The 14,109-nt window shown below is 39.4% G+C and overlaps 1 protein-coding gene across 8 annotated transcripts in view; it reads left to right on the forward strand.

Annotated features, from left to right (window-relative positions):
* Positions 1–14,109, forward strand: part of COBLL1 (cordon-bleu WH2 repeat protein like 1) — a 94,979-nt gene that overhangs the window by 36,049 nt on the left and 44,821 nt on the right. The gene's annotated exons all lie outside the window — the stretch shown is intronic.

Genomic DNA, 14,109 nt, shown 5'->3' on the forward strand with positions numbered 1-14,109 from the left:
TTCCTAAAGAATTTTTTCCTACTTTATAGTTAATGCTGAAGTCCTGTACCCTTTTTCAGAAAGAGCAGAGGCTTTCTAATGAAAGTAACGGGTCATCCAAAATAGCTTTGGTGTTACCACCATCATGCAGGGAGCCAGCTTTCTTTGAAGGAATAGCTTCTTGCATCCTTGTCTGTTGCAAGAATCCGGTAAGAAATGGATCTAGGGGATTCTGAGTGTGCAGAAGAAAGTGGAGAAGGTGGCTAATGACAGCTCTTGTATGTAGATGGGGATGACTTTGGGGAGGAAATAATAGCATTCATTCGGGGCCCTGAATTGCCAACCAATGAGGGAGTTTAAGTTAAAGTAGGACAAAGGGGAGGGAGCATCTGCTGTCAGAGGCAGCAAAGGTGGCTATGAAAACTGCTGGTTGGGCTTATGCTATGAAGAGAGCTGGGATAGGACTTCTAGCTGTGCTTTGTACCACCCATCTCCCCTCACATGGTACATAAGAGATCAGGCTTGGGTTCCAGCAGCAGCACTGACATTTGAGGAGGTAGTAAATGTGACCCTGTTCCTGAAGGTAAGAGGGTTTCCCACTTTGCTTTCTGAGGAGGATGCAGGAAGGGGAGTGAGTGTTGAGGAGAAGCTATGAAAGATGAGCAGGAGGATCTGGTGGCAGGTGGGTACTCAAAGCATTTCTTCTTAGTTTTGCAAGGAGTGTTAGCCTGAGATGCTCGGCGATTCTGTTTGGAGAAGTAAACCTATGTTGTTCATACTTCGCGAGAAACCTCTTTATTACATCCTAGCTTTCAGGATATTAACTGCCAAGATGCTTCTCTTGCAATCTAGTAACGAAAATGCTTGGTTTTGTACAATTTGTTAGCCTGAACTTAACTCTTTTATCTTTCGTTTTCTTTCCTTTAATGAACTAGGGTGCCTTGTTTGCTGACATGGTTGTCTGAGTAGGAATTCTGTCCATTCTTCATGTGTCACATAGCATCTATGTGTGTGTGTTTTGTTTTGTTTTTTTTTTTAAGCTTCTTGGTCAGGATAGGAAACTTTCCCTGCTTTCCATTCCCTTCCAATGCTTAATATCATGTCTGTTCTCCAGTTTACTAAACCGTCCTATTTCTTGGTTATGCAAATGTACAAAATATTTTGGTAGTTAAAGGATATAACTGCTAAGAGAAGGCTTCTGGTGGCTGAAGAGCTTTCTACAAGGGAGAAAACTTGTTCTCTTCCAAAGACCTGCATGAAAAACAGAAATTAGCTGCAGTGCTTCCCAAAGTTGCATCGCTGTGCTTGGCTCAATTACTCTTCCTGTATCTGAATCTTCAGCTGAGAAATGGGACTGTTGCAGTTGAACCCAACCTTCTATAACAGCTAAAAGGAAGAGGGAGTAAAGTTTGTCTTCCCTGTTGTTACTGCAAAGCTTCCTAGCTGCTGTCCTGCATTATTTTATCTATTACCCACCTACACCCGTGTTCCTATATTTGAGGCATGTCTGTATGTGAGGAAAAAGGGAAGGGTCCATATTAGCCTCTTTCCTGGCTGCTGTGATACTGAGTGGCTCTGCTCTTCTTTTCCCTACCTTTCCCAACCTCTAAATCCATCCAGTTCCTGCCTCCAGTGTTACTACTAAAACATGATTTTGAACAGGAGAGAAAAGCAGCAGTAGAAAAGCTCAGATAAATTGACAATTCTTACCTCTATTGATGTTCAGAATAGCAGCTGAAAAAGCCATGAGCAGAGCTAGGTGTTTTTCATCTGCAGGGATTGCAGACAGTGGTGTTATACCTGCTTTCATGACTAGGAGGTAACAGCCAGAAGGGCAGATTCAGGTTTTGCTCGATTTGAGAGACCTTAATTGAACTTTTTTTACTGGCCATGGGAGAAAAACATCTGTATGACCATCCTTTTATAGCAGTTCTTGAAAAAGATTTGAAGGTTTATTCCTAGTGGAGGTAACATACGTTTGCTTGAGTTTTAAGCATTTGTTAGATTTATTAGTGTATCAAAGGTTAAGCTCCCCCTTTCAGTTCAAGCTGCTCTTTGTTTTCTTTTCCTGTTTATTCAGCCAGTTATATATTACTCAATTACTGTTACAGATTTACTGCTTTCTCTTCCCTGCTCTCCTTCCTTTCTGTCAGGCTGTTTTCATAACTGTAAATATAATAAAGGCTAAGTGAGTCATAAGAAGTTTTAATAGTTTTGAATGTCATTCAAGTTTTTTGTCCTCTCTTTTGGTAGTAAAACTGTGTTATTTTTTGCATTTGATACTCTGTGAAAAGGTTGCAAATAGATTTAAGTATCTGCTTGCTGCAGAGGTGTGTTGCACATGGACATGCCAAGTTTGTGTTCGTATTTTGTGTTAGCCTTATTTACTTCAGAAATCTAAGTTCTTAGTCTCCTTAGAAGTAATGTCATTGGAACTAATTTTCCACTACACCCCTTCTTTTTTGTTTATTTATTTTTAAGGAGAAAAATAAATACTTCTTTTGGCACAACAATGTGCTGTAAAGGAACTTTTGTATCGGAATACATTTCTATAATTCCTCTGTAATAATAATAATAATAAATTTTATGCTAATTTATAGCATAAAGTATTTTTTTATCCTCTGTTGCCTGCTAGGATTCTGAGCTCTTGGCTGTCTTCCTAACGGTGAGGCAATTCTGATGCCTAGAGAGGAGCTATGTTTCGTTGGATGGTGTAAGACAACACTAAGTCAGTAGCTATCTGTCCTCAGGAGTTGGGTAGTCTTTCATATGTTTTAAGTGAGCTTGAAAAGGTCATCATAATAATAGTTATGATTGGGCTTTGAACGGCAATGAATGAATCATTTTTCTAGAAAAGTTTTAAATTTGTACTTGACTTAATTACGTTACATAAGCTTATACTGGAGTTGGTGCCCCTCTAATGCTAAGAGGAGCACAATTAAAAATATGCCTGTACCTTAGATTTGTGTTTACATTGCCTCTGAATCTCCCATTTTTCCTTGTAATAAGAGAAAACATTGCATGAATTATGGCTCGAATACAGTCTCTTCTGTTTTCAAGACTGCCACTGCCATGGGGACAGACAATCAGACAGGCAAGTGTCTGTTCCAAATGGTCTGGAGGGAACTGGAGGATTCATTTGCTGCTTTCTCGCTTTCAGTGTGAACCAGACGTCCAAAGATTCCATTAAGCTTTCACCTTACTGTCATGGTTACCGTCCCAGTCCCGTGATTTATTTCCCTCTAGGATAAGACTTTTTAAAAAAAAATTCTTTTCTTCAGAGCTATGAGGCTAATTAGGGGGGGATTCCACACATCCCATTGGCTAGGAAAAACATTTCTCTAGCAAGAGCTTTGAAAACATGTCTTGATTCCAGGGATGCCTTGTTTTCTTGACCCCATTTATTTATGGAAAGAGAGTGTAAATGTAGGTATTTTACATTTTTTGCTTTCGTTGTAGCAGTCATCTGAACATGGGCATAAATTAAGGAATATCTGCAGATGATTTGTTTGCTGGAACCTCACTGGGTAAACCCATAGAGATAATCTTTAAATATCAGTTTATTAATAATCGTATCGCCCATAGCATTACTACTGGCATGTCAATTGGTATATCGGTTGCACAATACGTTTTTGTGTTGGGAGAGCTATTTACCCACTGTCTCTTTTCTAGTACCATCTTATTCTTATGTAATATTTTCTAAAATACCAGTATTATTTGCAATGTTGGTCTCCTTTCAGCCTTGGGAATCTGTAGAGAGAAGTGCACTGTGAAATACCCCATTACCACAAAAGATACAAATTGTAAATTGAACTTAACTGGAACTTGAACTTAAAATGTGCTTCTGAACTTTGGGGTTTTTTAGTACCTGTTGAGCCACCTGCTAGGCACAATATCCATCCCTACAAAATAACCTCAGAATCTTCCTCAAATAACTAAGTGGCTGAATTTAGAACCTGAAAGCCGATATTTCTTTTGGAGCAAGTACAGCAAATATTTTTCCTTTATTTTGTCCTACATGTGTCATAAGCCTGGCTTGAAGGGATAACCTAAGAATGGACAGTGCTTGACTCTCATTGATCCATACCTTGATCTTGACATCCAGCTGGTGCTTTTATCGTAGAAATAGAGACAGACTGTGTGCCAAACAGCGATACTGATCTAGAGATGAAAGCCTAACATCAAGACTGATAGGCACGTTACATAGATGCCACAAGGCTGGTACAGCAAATACTTAGACTGCTTAATGTTAAGGATAAATATTAGAATACTACAGTATGTTAAAACTAACTTAAAAGTAACCTTTTTTGCAGCACTTCTGGCAACCCAAATTTTGTGTAGAAACCTGTGTGCCTGGTATTAACTTAGTCAAGATGAATAGAATGTGATATTTCAACTAGTCAAATTCCAGTTAAAAATTGATACTCTAGGTTCCACCAAAAAGAGAGGTGCTTTTCATGACCAACAGCAAACTGTTCTCTGAGCATGATTTAGGTAGCTGTAAAGGTGATAGCAAGTTAGAGACTCAGTGGAAGTCTTCAGATAAACATTAAATGTTTTCTGGTTAATCTTAGTGTGAAAATGCCAGACATGGTGAAAAAGCTCCATTAGGAATGAAACAAGAACAGTTCTTAGATGAATTTTATGTTTACAGTCCCATGTGGGTCTCTATTCTTACAAAACATCAGCCACAGACCTAAGTAGGAAGTTCAGACATTCAGTTAGAGGGTGGGAAGAAGTGTTTCTGCTTTAGAAACTGCACATTATGGTCTGCTTATACTTTAAAAACAAAATTGTAAGTCTACTAATATGCAGAACAAATCTTAGTGTTTTGGAATAGCTTTTCTGTCATGTACCAGAAGTTGTGTGGTCTTAAGGATTGTGATTAAGAAAACTATATTGTTTTAAGACTTTCATTAAAAGGTGAATGTGGACAATGTGTTGCATCATTAGAGAAGAAAGCAATGTACTGCTGAGGAGTCTCTTCTCTGTGATCCAAATGCAGTTATGTGAAAACAAAGTAATCAATGTCTAGAAGAAGACACAATATTATCAGTCTGGTGACTTTGTTTTGTTTTTTTTGTTTCTTGGAAAGCAGTGCTGGAATTGAAAGCAAAAGTTGAATGTGCCATTCAAGACTAGCTTCAGTGTTTAATTTCCTTACACAGGAAAAATTTAGACTTTTTTATGTAAGAAGGGAGGAACAAAGAAGTTTGATGGTGCATACATACAGCCATACATCTTAAGCAAAGGCAAAGATTCATGCTGAGTCTAATGACTGTATACCTATTTTATGTATTATAAAAAGGTGAGTCAAAGCTGGGAGTGGTTGTGATGCTTTTCGTGTCTGCCATTCTGTGATACTTGTTTGAGGTGAGATGTCTGGACTCTTCAGTTCGATTGTCTTTACAACAAATATACAATGACCAGGAAAAAGTGGTTTCTGTTTTTTCCTTCACATTTTCAGCATTTTGGGTTTTTTGGTTGGTTGGTTTGCTTAGTTTCTCTAGTCTATAGTTTATTTCAAGCTTGGTTCTTGATCTCCTTGCAGGTTGCAGTTTGCTTTCCCGGTTCATCTGAGCCTTTTTCCCTGTTCAGATGTTCATTTGTCTTAGTGCAAGACCTAGACACACGATGGGCTCTACCAGTAGACAGTAACTTTACCTGAAGAAAGGATGCATATTCTCAAATGGCAGCCACTTAACTTGATCCATTGCATGGGCTTCTGCTGTAAACCCTAGACTCTGCTAAGGGTAGTTTTCAGGAGTTGCCTCACTTCTGTATCTTTATGTCCATTCCAAGGTGGGAACTGTGTTCTTGAGGAGCACAGTCTACTTGTTGACTGTTCTGGGAGTTTGCCTTCATAGCCTTAGGTGCTTAGCGAGTCATAAAGCTTCAAGGAAATGTCTTGGTCATTTCATGCACCTCTACCACGTAGTGCCCATTTCCTGCTGTGGGACGGTCATGGTATGAATTCTGTTTTGTAGCAGCTTTAGGGAAAACCAGCACTGACCATCTGGAACTGACAGAGTGACTCTGAAGAAAATAGGAGGAGAAGTTGAGATGTTATATTAGTCTCTGAATGGTTTATTTGACATTCTTTATCTCAGAGGTTTTCTTTCATCTGGAGGTGCTCCTAAAAGCATACTCTTTTCTGCAATCATTGTTCTCCATTAGATTTGACTGATGTCTTGCAGTCTTATTTGGAGGAGTATTAGAGCTAAAATTGGGACAATGCAACTGTAAAGGTCACGGAAGGTAAGTAAATTTAGGGACTTCCCATTCCAAGCCCTGATCAGAGAATCTAAGCAGTGAACTGTAATTTGCCAATGAGCGTGCCATAACATAAAACGTGTTGTATAGAAGCAACTGTACTTCTTCTGGTGGGAGAATTTTGTGACAAATCAAGAGTGACAACAAGAGTCCTTGTTCTTACCGAACATTAAAATACATAGACTTTTGCTGATGCTAGTTAGTATTCAATTCAGTTGTTGAATCACAAGAACAATACAGCTGTGCAGAGTGTGTTTTGATACAGCTGTAGCATAACTTTTGACTTCTTGATCTAAAACTTTAAGTGACTGAAAAAATTCTAGAATTTGTTTCAAGCAAGTTGTTAGAAATGTGTGTCTATGGAGGAGGTAGGATGCAGCAAACAGCAGTGAAAGGTGGTTAAGATGTAGTGTATGTAGTTACAGGTGGTGTTCTTCCATTTTCTGAGTGTGACAGTCGTTAAGGGGGAGAATCTCTAGAAGCTTATAAACAAAATAGCCTTTCCTGTTTTGGAAAAAGCTAAAAGTGTGGGGTTTTTGTGAGAACAGTTCCAATTCATTGGGCAGTGTAAAGCAAAGGATTTCCGGTCAGTTCTTTTTCTGTCAGCTTCAGACTTGGGCTGGAAGAAGGCAGGATGGGAATGGGTGAATCCAAGATGTGAAAGAGAAGTCTCTCTGAAAATGAGAAAAGCAGATCACCTTGTGTTGTGGTATGAAATAAATATCATTTTAAAGATAAGCTAGCAAGTGGACTTACAATCAAGTATTGCAAAATGTTAAGATGTGTGCTTGCAATAAACACGTACATACGCTGTTGTAGTGGTATGTACTATGACACTGTTGATTTTAACTGATACCACGCAATGTTTCCAAATAATGATGAACAGATAATTTAGGGACTCGGGAATTTTCTGCTCTTTGCTAATAGCACACAGGAAAATAGAAACTCATATGTTGTAGGATGTTAGCTGTTAAGGTTTTGTTTTTAAATACAGATTTTTAATGAAATCTCTAATGAAAATGTATACCTTATTACACATTACTCATTAAATTCTTTGTTTTCACTGATCTCTGGAAGAAGGTGGGTTTTTGTTTTGTTTTGTTTTGCTTTAAGAGACTAGATGCCAAGTATCAGGTCATAGACAGGAAAAAAAGCTTCATGTACATAGAAGATAAATCCTGTGCTCACCTATAGGCTATTTTGCTGTGCTGGTGGGGGTGGGAAGAGTAATGGTCCTATTTCTTGAGTATTTTCATTTCAGTCTATCACAAGGTTATGCAGAGTGGCTTTACAACATCTCTGTAGCTACTATAACAAGAAAAGCTGTGTATTCCAGTTCTCAAGCTAAAAGAAAAATAATTCATGTGGAATAGATATGTCAATCCGATTGTTAGTATTCGGATTAAGAGCAATAAAAATGAAAATCAGGCTGCATTTCACTAAAGGAAAGAAAACAAAATATCATCCATAATTATACTGCAGGTGAAACCAGCCTTTCAGACTGGCCCGTGGACAATAGACAGTATTGTAAAATACTGCATTTTTCATGTGTTTGATTAAGTAACAATCAAGTCCCAATTTGGGAGCTCCAACTTGCAAACTAACTTGAAATGTGGATTACTGAACATTTATGTCTGATGAAATACTTCCCCTCCTCCTTTTTTTTTTTTTTTTTTTTCTTTTAAAGAGGTTATCTATACATATGCCCTGAAACATATAGCAGTGATTTTTTGAGTGACTTGCATTGATAACTTCAGTCATTGGTGGACTATGATGGGCAGAATCAGATGGTAATGCTGCAGTTGTCTCCAAGCTTTTTCCTAGCAAGTAGTGTTTGATTTTGAAGATGTGCAGTGGTGATGTTGTAAAACCATAATCCCCAAAGAGGGAACTGAATAAACAGGAGGAAATTTGGTACATTCATGATTGTTGCTTAGTATAGAAGACAAATTTGTTCTGTGAGTATTAAAGATGAGTATTGGGCTGGGAATGCTTATAGGCAAAAGTAGGGGCTTAAATATTTTTGTATACCTGTTGGCCAAAACTGATGTATTATTGTAAACAAAACAAATTAATGTAGTTGACGTAGGCCTGAACTCTTGTTCAACTGTTCTTTGGTTGAGCAGGTGATGTGTAAGGTTTTGGCTGTCTGCTACTTTGGCGTAGCAGTGGAGCAGCATTATTGTGATAATCCTGAAAGCATTATAATAATTGCTTGGGGTGAGAGGTCAAAGGCAAGAAAAGCTCTAGAAGAAGCTTTATCACAGTAGCCTGTTTCCTCTTGTGATGTGATCGTAGTAGAGCTAGATCCTTTTCTGACTCTGAGTGAAACTAAAATTAAGTGCTGCTTGTGTTTTGGCATACATAATTTTGTAAAGTTTGATATAAGAAAAAATGTGTAGTTGCTCTTTGTGTAAATCAGTGTTCTTCATGGTGCCATAAGTCAAATTAACAAACTTAAGCCTATCTGTTGTGCAGTAGAAGGTTTTTATTGTACTATGTTTAATGAACTTTTTCAGTACCTGAGAGATGACTGAAGTGCAGGTGAGGGTCCCTTATGACCTTTCCTGTCCTAGGTGATTGCTATAGAGAACTTGAGAGATGGTTATGATGTTGGAGGTTAGATCGAAAATAATTTCAGTGAGAGGGCTATCAAGCTGTCTTTGTATAGTGTCTCATGTAATTGTGTTCAAAAGGGGAGGTGCTGTAAACATTAATATTCCTTGATACCAAGATTTGAAGAGGTGGTGGTTTTTATGCTGTAGCCTTCGGTTGTGCACAAATCTAGTAGAAAGATTTCCTCTTTTTTTTTTTCTCCAGTTTTTTGGGGAAAGTGATCCTTATTGAAAGGAACTGCTGGCGATAACTGGAATATCCAGGTCACTGTCAGTTCAAGTATTTCTCATTATTTTAAAGTGCCTTCCTCTAGTTACTGATAGTTAAAAATATACTGCTTGTAACTTTCTAACAGGAATTTTTTGAAAATCAAATAAATAGATGCTGTATTTATTTACTGTGCCAGACCTTTGTTTTAAAAAGGGCTTCCACACATTCAGATCACTGACACTATTATTTTTTTTGGCAAGCAGGAGATATATTGAGATACAGTAATGACACTTTATTCTGTAGAAGTGGGATCTGAAGCACATAAAATGTTGACTTTATGGCCTTGCATTTGATTTTAAAAGATGTATTGTTTTTCTTAAAATGATAAAGTCTTCTATCTGCATTGGGCTGAAAGAATTCTTTAATGTCTTTACAGGAATTGTATTCTGTCACAAAGACTGGTGGGAATTGCAGGTGGGACTTCAGGAATTTAAATTTTTAAGAGATATGAATCAATTCTCTTGGGAACAATATCATCTCACAAGATGAGGGCTAGCTGAAAGACTTGGCATAAGCAGTGGGCTCCAGGTGCACTGGTAACAAGGGAAATACAAACTCTGCCCAGGCTGTACCAGCTTGTGTTTGTGGGACCCTGTGAGAGTGTTGTGGGTGTCCCTCGGACTGCCTTTTCCAGGGCTAGGAAGAATCAGAGAAAAAAAGGGGGGGGGGGTGTTGGTTGGTTGGATTTTTTTTCCTTTCCTGCTTTGTCTTAAACAATTGGTTAAACAGAAGATGACAGTCAAGCAGTTCCAGCATAATAGGTAGCTGGAATTGTTTACCTGGTGATAAACAGTGGGGAGCACATCCCTTCAGGTGAGTGGAGATTTGGCAGTTTTAACGTCTGGTGTAGGGAAGGTCAGTCAGTTGATGGAGCTGGGATCTGTGGAGACTAGGAAGGAGTGAGGACCCACATTGTGTAGGATACTGCAGCACAATTTCCAGAGGAGTTCTTATGTTATGAGTTGTGGCCTTATTTGGTTAAAATTTCGCTTTTAGCTGCCTCTATGTCATAGCTTAAATAAGCTGTACTTTGATTCTTCCCGCAGCTTTCCTTTAGTTCTGTGGTAGCCATGAAAATAAAGAGCATGTTTTTGGCTGTTCTAACTCCTTCTAATATTTACTTAGAAAATTAGATTAGGTCTGCTTAGCTCCTAGCGTATCTGGAAGCTATCTGAACATGAAAGGTGCTGTGAGTGAGACCATTTACTCAACACCTTTCTTCTGACCTCTAAAGTGTTATTTGTATATGATAGCAAATTTATTCTCTTTGTTATGGTTGTATTTTGTCTTACTAAAAATCAATGGTTTTCTTCTCTTCAGAAGAAACTACCTTACACCCTCTCTGTCTTTTTAGCAAATTCAGTAAAAACCAGCAGCTCTCCAGGTTTGCTGAGTACCTGGTAGAGGTGAAGTGGCAAAAGAGAACTGGGCTTTTGTTTGTTAGTTCTTTATGATGCATAAGTGTTTGAAATGGTGGCATAGACTTGGAGTTATGTGGTTAATGCTGGTTTTACTTTTTGGTGTTTGAATAAAATGGCATGTGGAGGATGTCTTTGTAAGAGTAATCACATGTGTCAGCTTCTTGGAGGGCCCATAGTGCAAAAGAGGAGAGGAGGGGTTTGTTGGTTAAAACTACCTTGCAAGTATATTTCCACCATCCTGTCACTTGCTGCTCTTGATTTGCACCTGTAGATGTAATCATGGTAATGAATTGTTCTTGCTGCCCAATACCAGTGCTGGGGGTGCAGGGCTTCTGTTACCTGTCAGGCAGCCTCTCCTGTGGCAAGGTAGAGACACAAACTCAAGAAAACAAAAAGCTGTAAGACCAAAAGTAAATACTTTGGGGTAAGAATGAGAGAATTGGTGAAAAATGAAGAAAAAAGAGACATGGCATATGGAAACAGAAAATGAAAGTATTGGGATCCCTGTTGTTTAATAAGAGATTGCCAAAAACTCAGCATAACTTCTGAGAAAGTATACTTGGAGATTTTTCCTCCTTTGTGTGGGGTGGGAAATGTAAGCAAAACTAACCATGAAGAATATGCAGATGTGCTAGAGATGGGTAGGGCACATAGCTCTGTACGTGGAGATTCAGCCGACCTCATTAGACTGCCTGACCCCGTGTGTGTGTGTGTTCTTTATAAATATATAGAACTTCATCTATCTAGCTGTTGCACACAAGTTTTGACAAAAGTATTTTATCAGTTCTAGCTCTCTACAGTTGTATTGGGTTTGTGTGGCAAGGTTTTGGTAGCCAGGGGGTTACAGGGGTGGCTTCTGTGAGAAGCTGCTAGAAGCTTCCCCTATGTCCGACAGAGCCAATACCAGCCGGCTCTGAGACGGACCCGCCGCCAGCCAAGGCTGAGCCCATCAGTGACAGTGGTAGCACCTTTGGGGTAACAGATTAAAGAAAGGGAAAAGGTTGCTGCAGAACAAAAAACGGCAGCTGGAGAGAGGAGTGAGAACATGTAAGAGAAACAACCCTGCAGACCCCCAGGTCAGTGAAGAAGGAGGGGGAGGAGGTGCTCCAGGCGCCGGAGCAGAGATTCCCCTGCAGCCCGTGGGGGAAGACCATGGTGGGGCAGGCTGTCCCCCTGCAGCCCATGGAGGTCCACGGTGGAGCAGATATCCACCTGCAGCCCGTGGAGGACCCCACGCCGGAGCAGGTGGGTTCCCGAAGGAGGCTGTGACCCTGTGGGAAGCCCATGCTGGAGCAGGCTTCTGGCAGGACCTGCGGATCTGTAGAGAGAGGAGCCCACAGAGCAGGTTTTCTGGCAGGACTTGTGACCCCGTGGGGGACCCACGCTGGAACAGTGTGCTCCTGAAGGACTGCAGCCCGTGGAAGGGACCCACGTTGGAGAAGTTCGTGGAGGACTGTCTTCCATGGGAGGGACCCCACACTGGAGCAGGGGAAGAGTGTGATGAGTCCTGCCCCTGAAGAGGGTGAAGCAGCAGAGACAATGTGTGATGAACTGACTATAACCCCCATTCCCCATCCCCCTGCGCTGCTGGAGGGGGTAGGTAGAGAATATGGGAGTGAAGTTGTGCCTGGGAAGAAGGGAGGGGTGGAGGGAAGGTGTTTTGAGATTTGGTTTTATTTCTCATTACCCTACTCTGGTTGATTGGCAACAAATTAAGTTAATTTTCCCCAATTTGAGTCTGTTTTGCCCATGATGGTAATTGGTTGAGTGATCTCTCCCTGTCCTTATCTTGACCCATAAGCCCTTTGTTATATTTTTCTCTCCCCTTTCCAGCTGAGCAGGGGGGGGTGTGATAGAATGGCTTTGGTGGGCACCTGGCGTCCAGCCAGGGTCAACCCACCACAACAGTGTAAGTTAGACTCTGTATAAATCCGCATTTTACTGATATGGACCGTGCATTTATTGCTGTGTGTGATTAAGTGCTCTCCAGTTATAGTAGAGTTCCAGCAATGAAATTTCATTTTTCTGCTTAATGGAAAATAGAGTCCACTAGCATTTGCAAACAAATCTTTCTGTGGCATGTAGTCTTCAAAGATTAAATTCTGAGTTCAGTTGCAACAAATATCTTTTAACGGTCATTTGAAGTCACTTAAAGATGTAAGAATGAGGAAAGAAGGGGAAAAGCAGTACTGCTTCACTTTGGGTTTGGATGGGTTTTGGTATTAATGTCATTGGGTGAGTTTTTAGGGTTTGGTTTGTTTGGTTTGTTTGTTTTTTTTTTTAATAGTTGTATTGATGCTCTGTATTGACTAATAATTTCTTTTTGGCAGTTATATGAGCTAAAAATCATGCAAACCCCCCCCCCCCCCCCCAAACAAGTTGGGGAGGAGTAAAAAGAAGTTTGATTCATACATTATTGCAATGTTCACATAACCCAGAAACAACCCAGTCAAGCTGCTGTAGAGACCAAAGTTAAATTTGCAGTTAACACCACACGTCCTGGATTGTATGCAGAGTACACTGAAACTAATTTAAAACATTAACAGAGAGGAGGTATAAATTTTGATGGCAGATCCTCATTTGGTGTGTTTGGAGGTCTGTGAGTACTCCCGATTAGCTCTGAGAGGCTGTGAATAGTTAATTATTTAGCACAGAGTTCTGAAGTTCAAAACTCTAAGCACTTTCAGCAACAGATGGTCATGTGAAGTCTCATTACGCAGTCTTTTGCAATGCTGCTGTGGACCTTGTTTGCTCTTCACTGTGAGTGACTTTAAACTTTTCTTTCCCAAGGAAGATGTGTGTTTCTAATTCTTGTATGCTAGATCTTTGGTTTAATTCTGTAGGACAATTACAGAAGTTAATTTCTTTGGTTACGTTTAAAGTAAAAAAACTTTGGTACAGCTCCAGAATCTAAATTGCAAGCATATTTTTGGAACCTTTGTGTATTATGTTTGAAATGTATTTTAGTTTTCTGTGAATGTGACTCCATTCAAGCTTTTTAAAAGGATGTTTATAAGAAATTTGAAAGTTCTCATGAGGTAGCATGTCTCCACAGTGTGTTTTGGCTTTGTTTCTAATGGTGAAATTCTTAATAATAGTATGTTTTCCTTGTGAAAATTCTGGTGAGTTGTGGAAAGTTATTTGAATAAAAGGGGATGGTGGACTATACGTTGTAGGACAGGAGAGTCCTGCCTTCAGAATTTACTGTAACGTAAATATATTAAGAGATGTAGAGCTTTTTCCTTTTATACCATTTTGGATTTTTTTTTTTAAGTGAAATAAGTGAAACCTATTTAGTGATTGCTCTTTGCATTCAAGAATACACTGGCTTATACTCTTGATGGGAAAGGATAGCGAGAAAATAAAACAGGAAATCAGCATATTTTGAGGAGGAAATATGAAAGCATATTGTGACTGAAATGTCAAGAAATATTATGACATAGTATTGGTTATACTTCTATTTTATTACTGTATAGAATTAAATAGACTAGAGCTGGTAGGAGTTGTTTGAATGATTTTAATAATCAGAAGAAAAATCTGGGGAGGAAAA

Source organism: Harpia harpyja, chromosome 7 (genome assembly GCF_026419915.1).
Source record: "Harpia harpyja isolate bHarHar1 chromosome 7, bHarHar1 primary haplotype, whole genome shotgun sequence".
Classification (NCBI taxonomy): Eukaryota; Metazoa; Chordata; class Aves; order Accipitriformes; family Accipitridae; genus Harpia; species Harpia harpyja.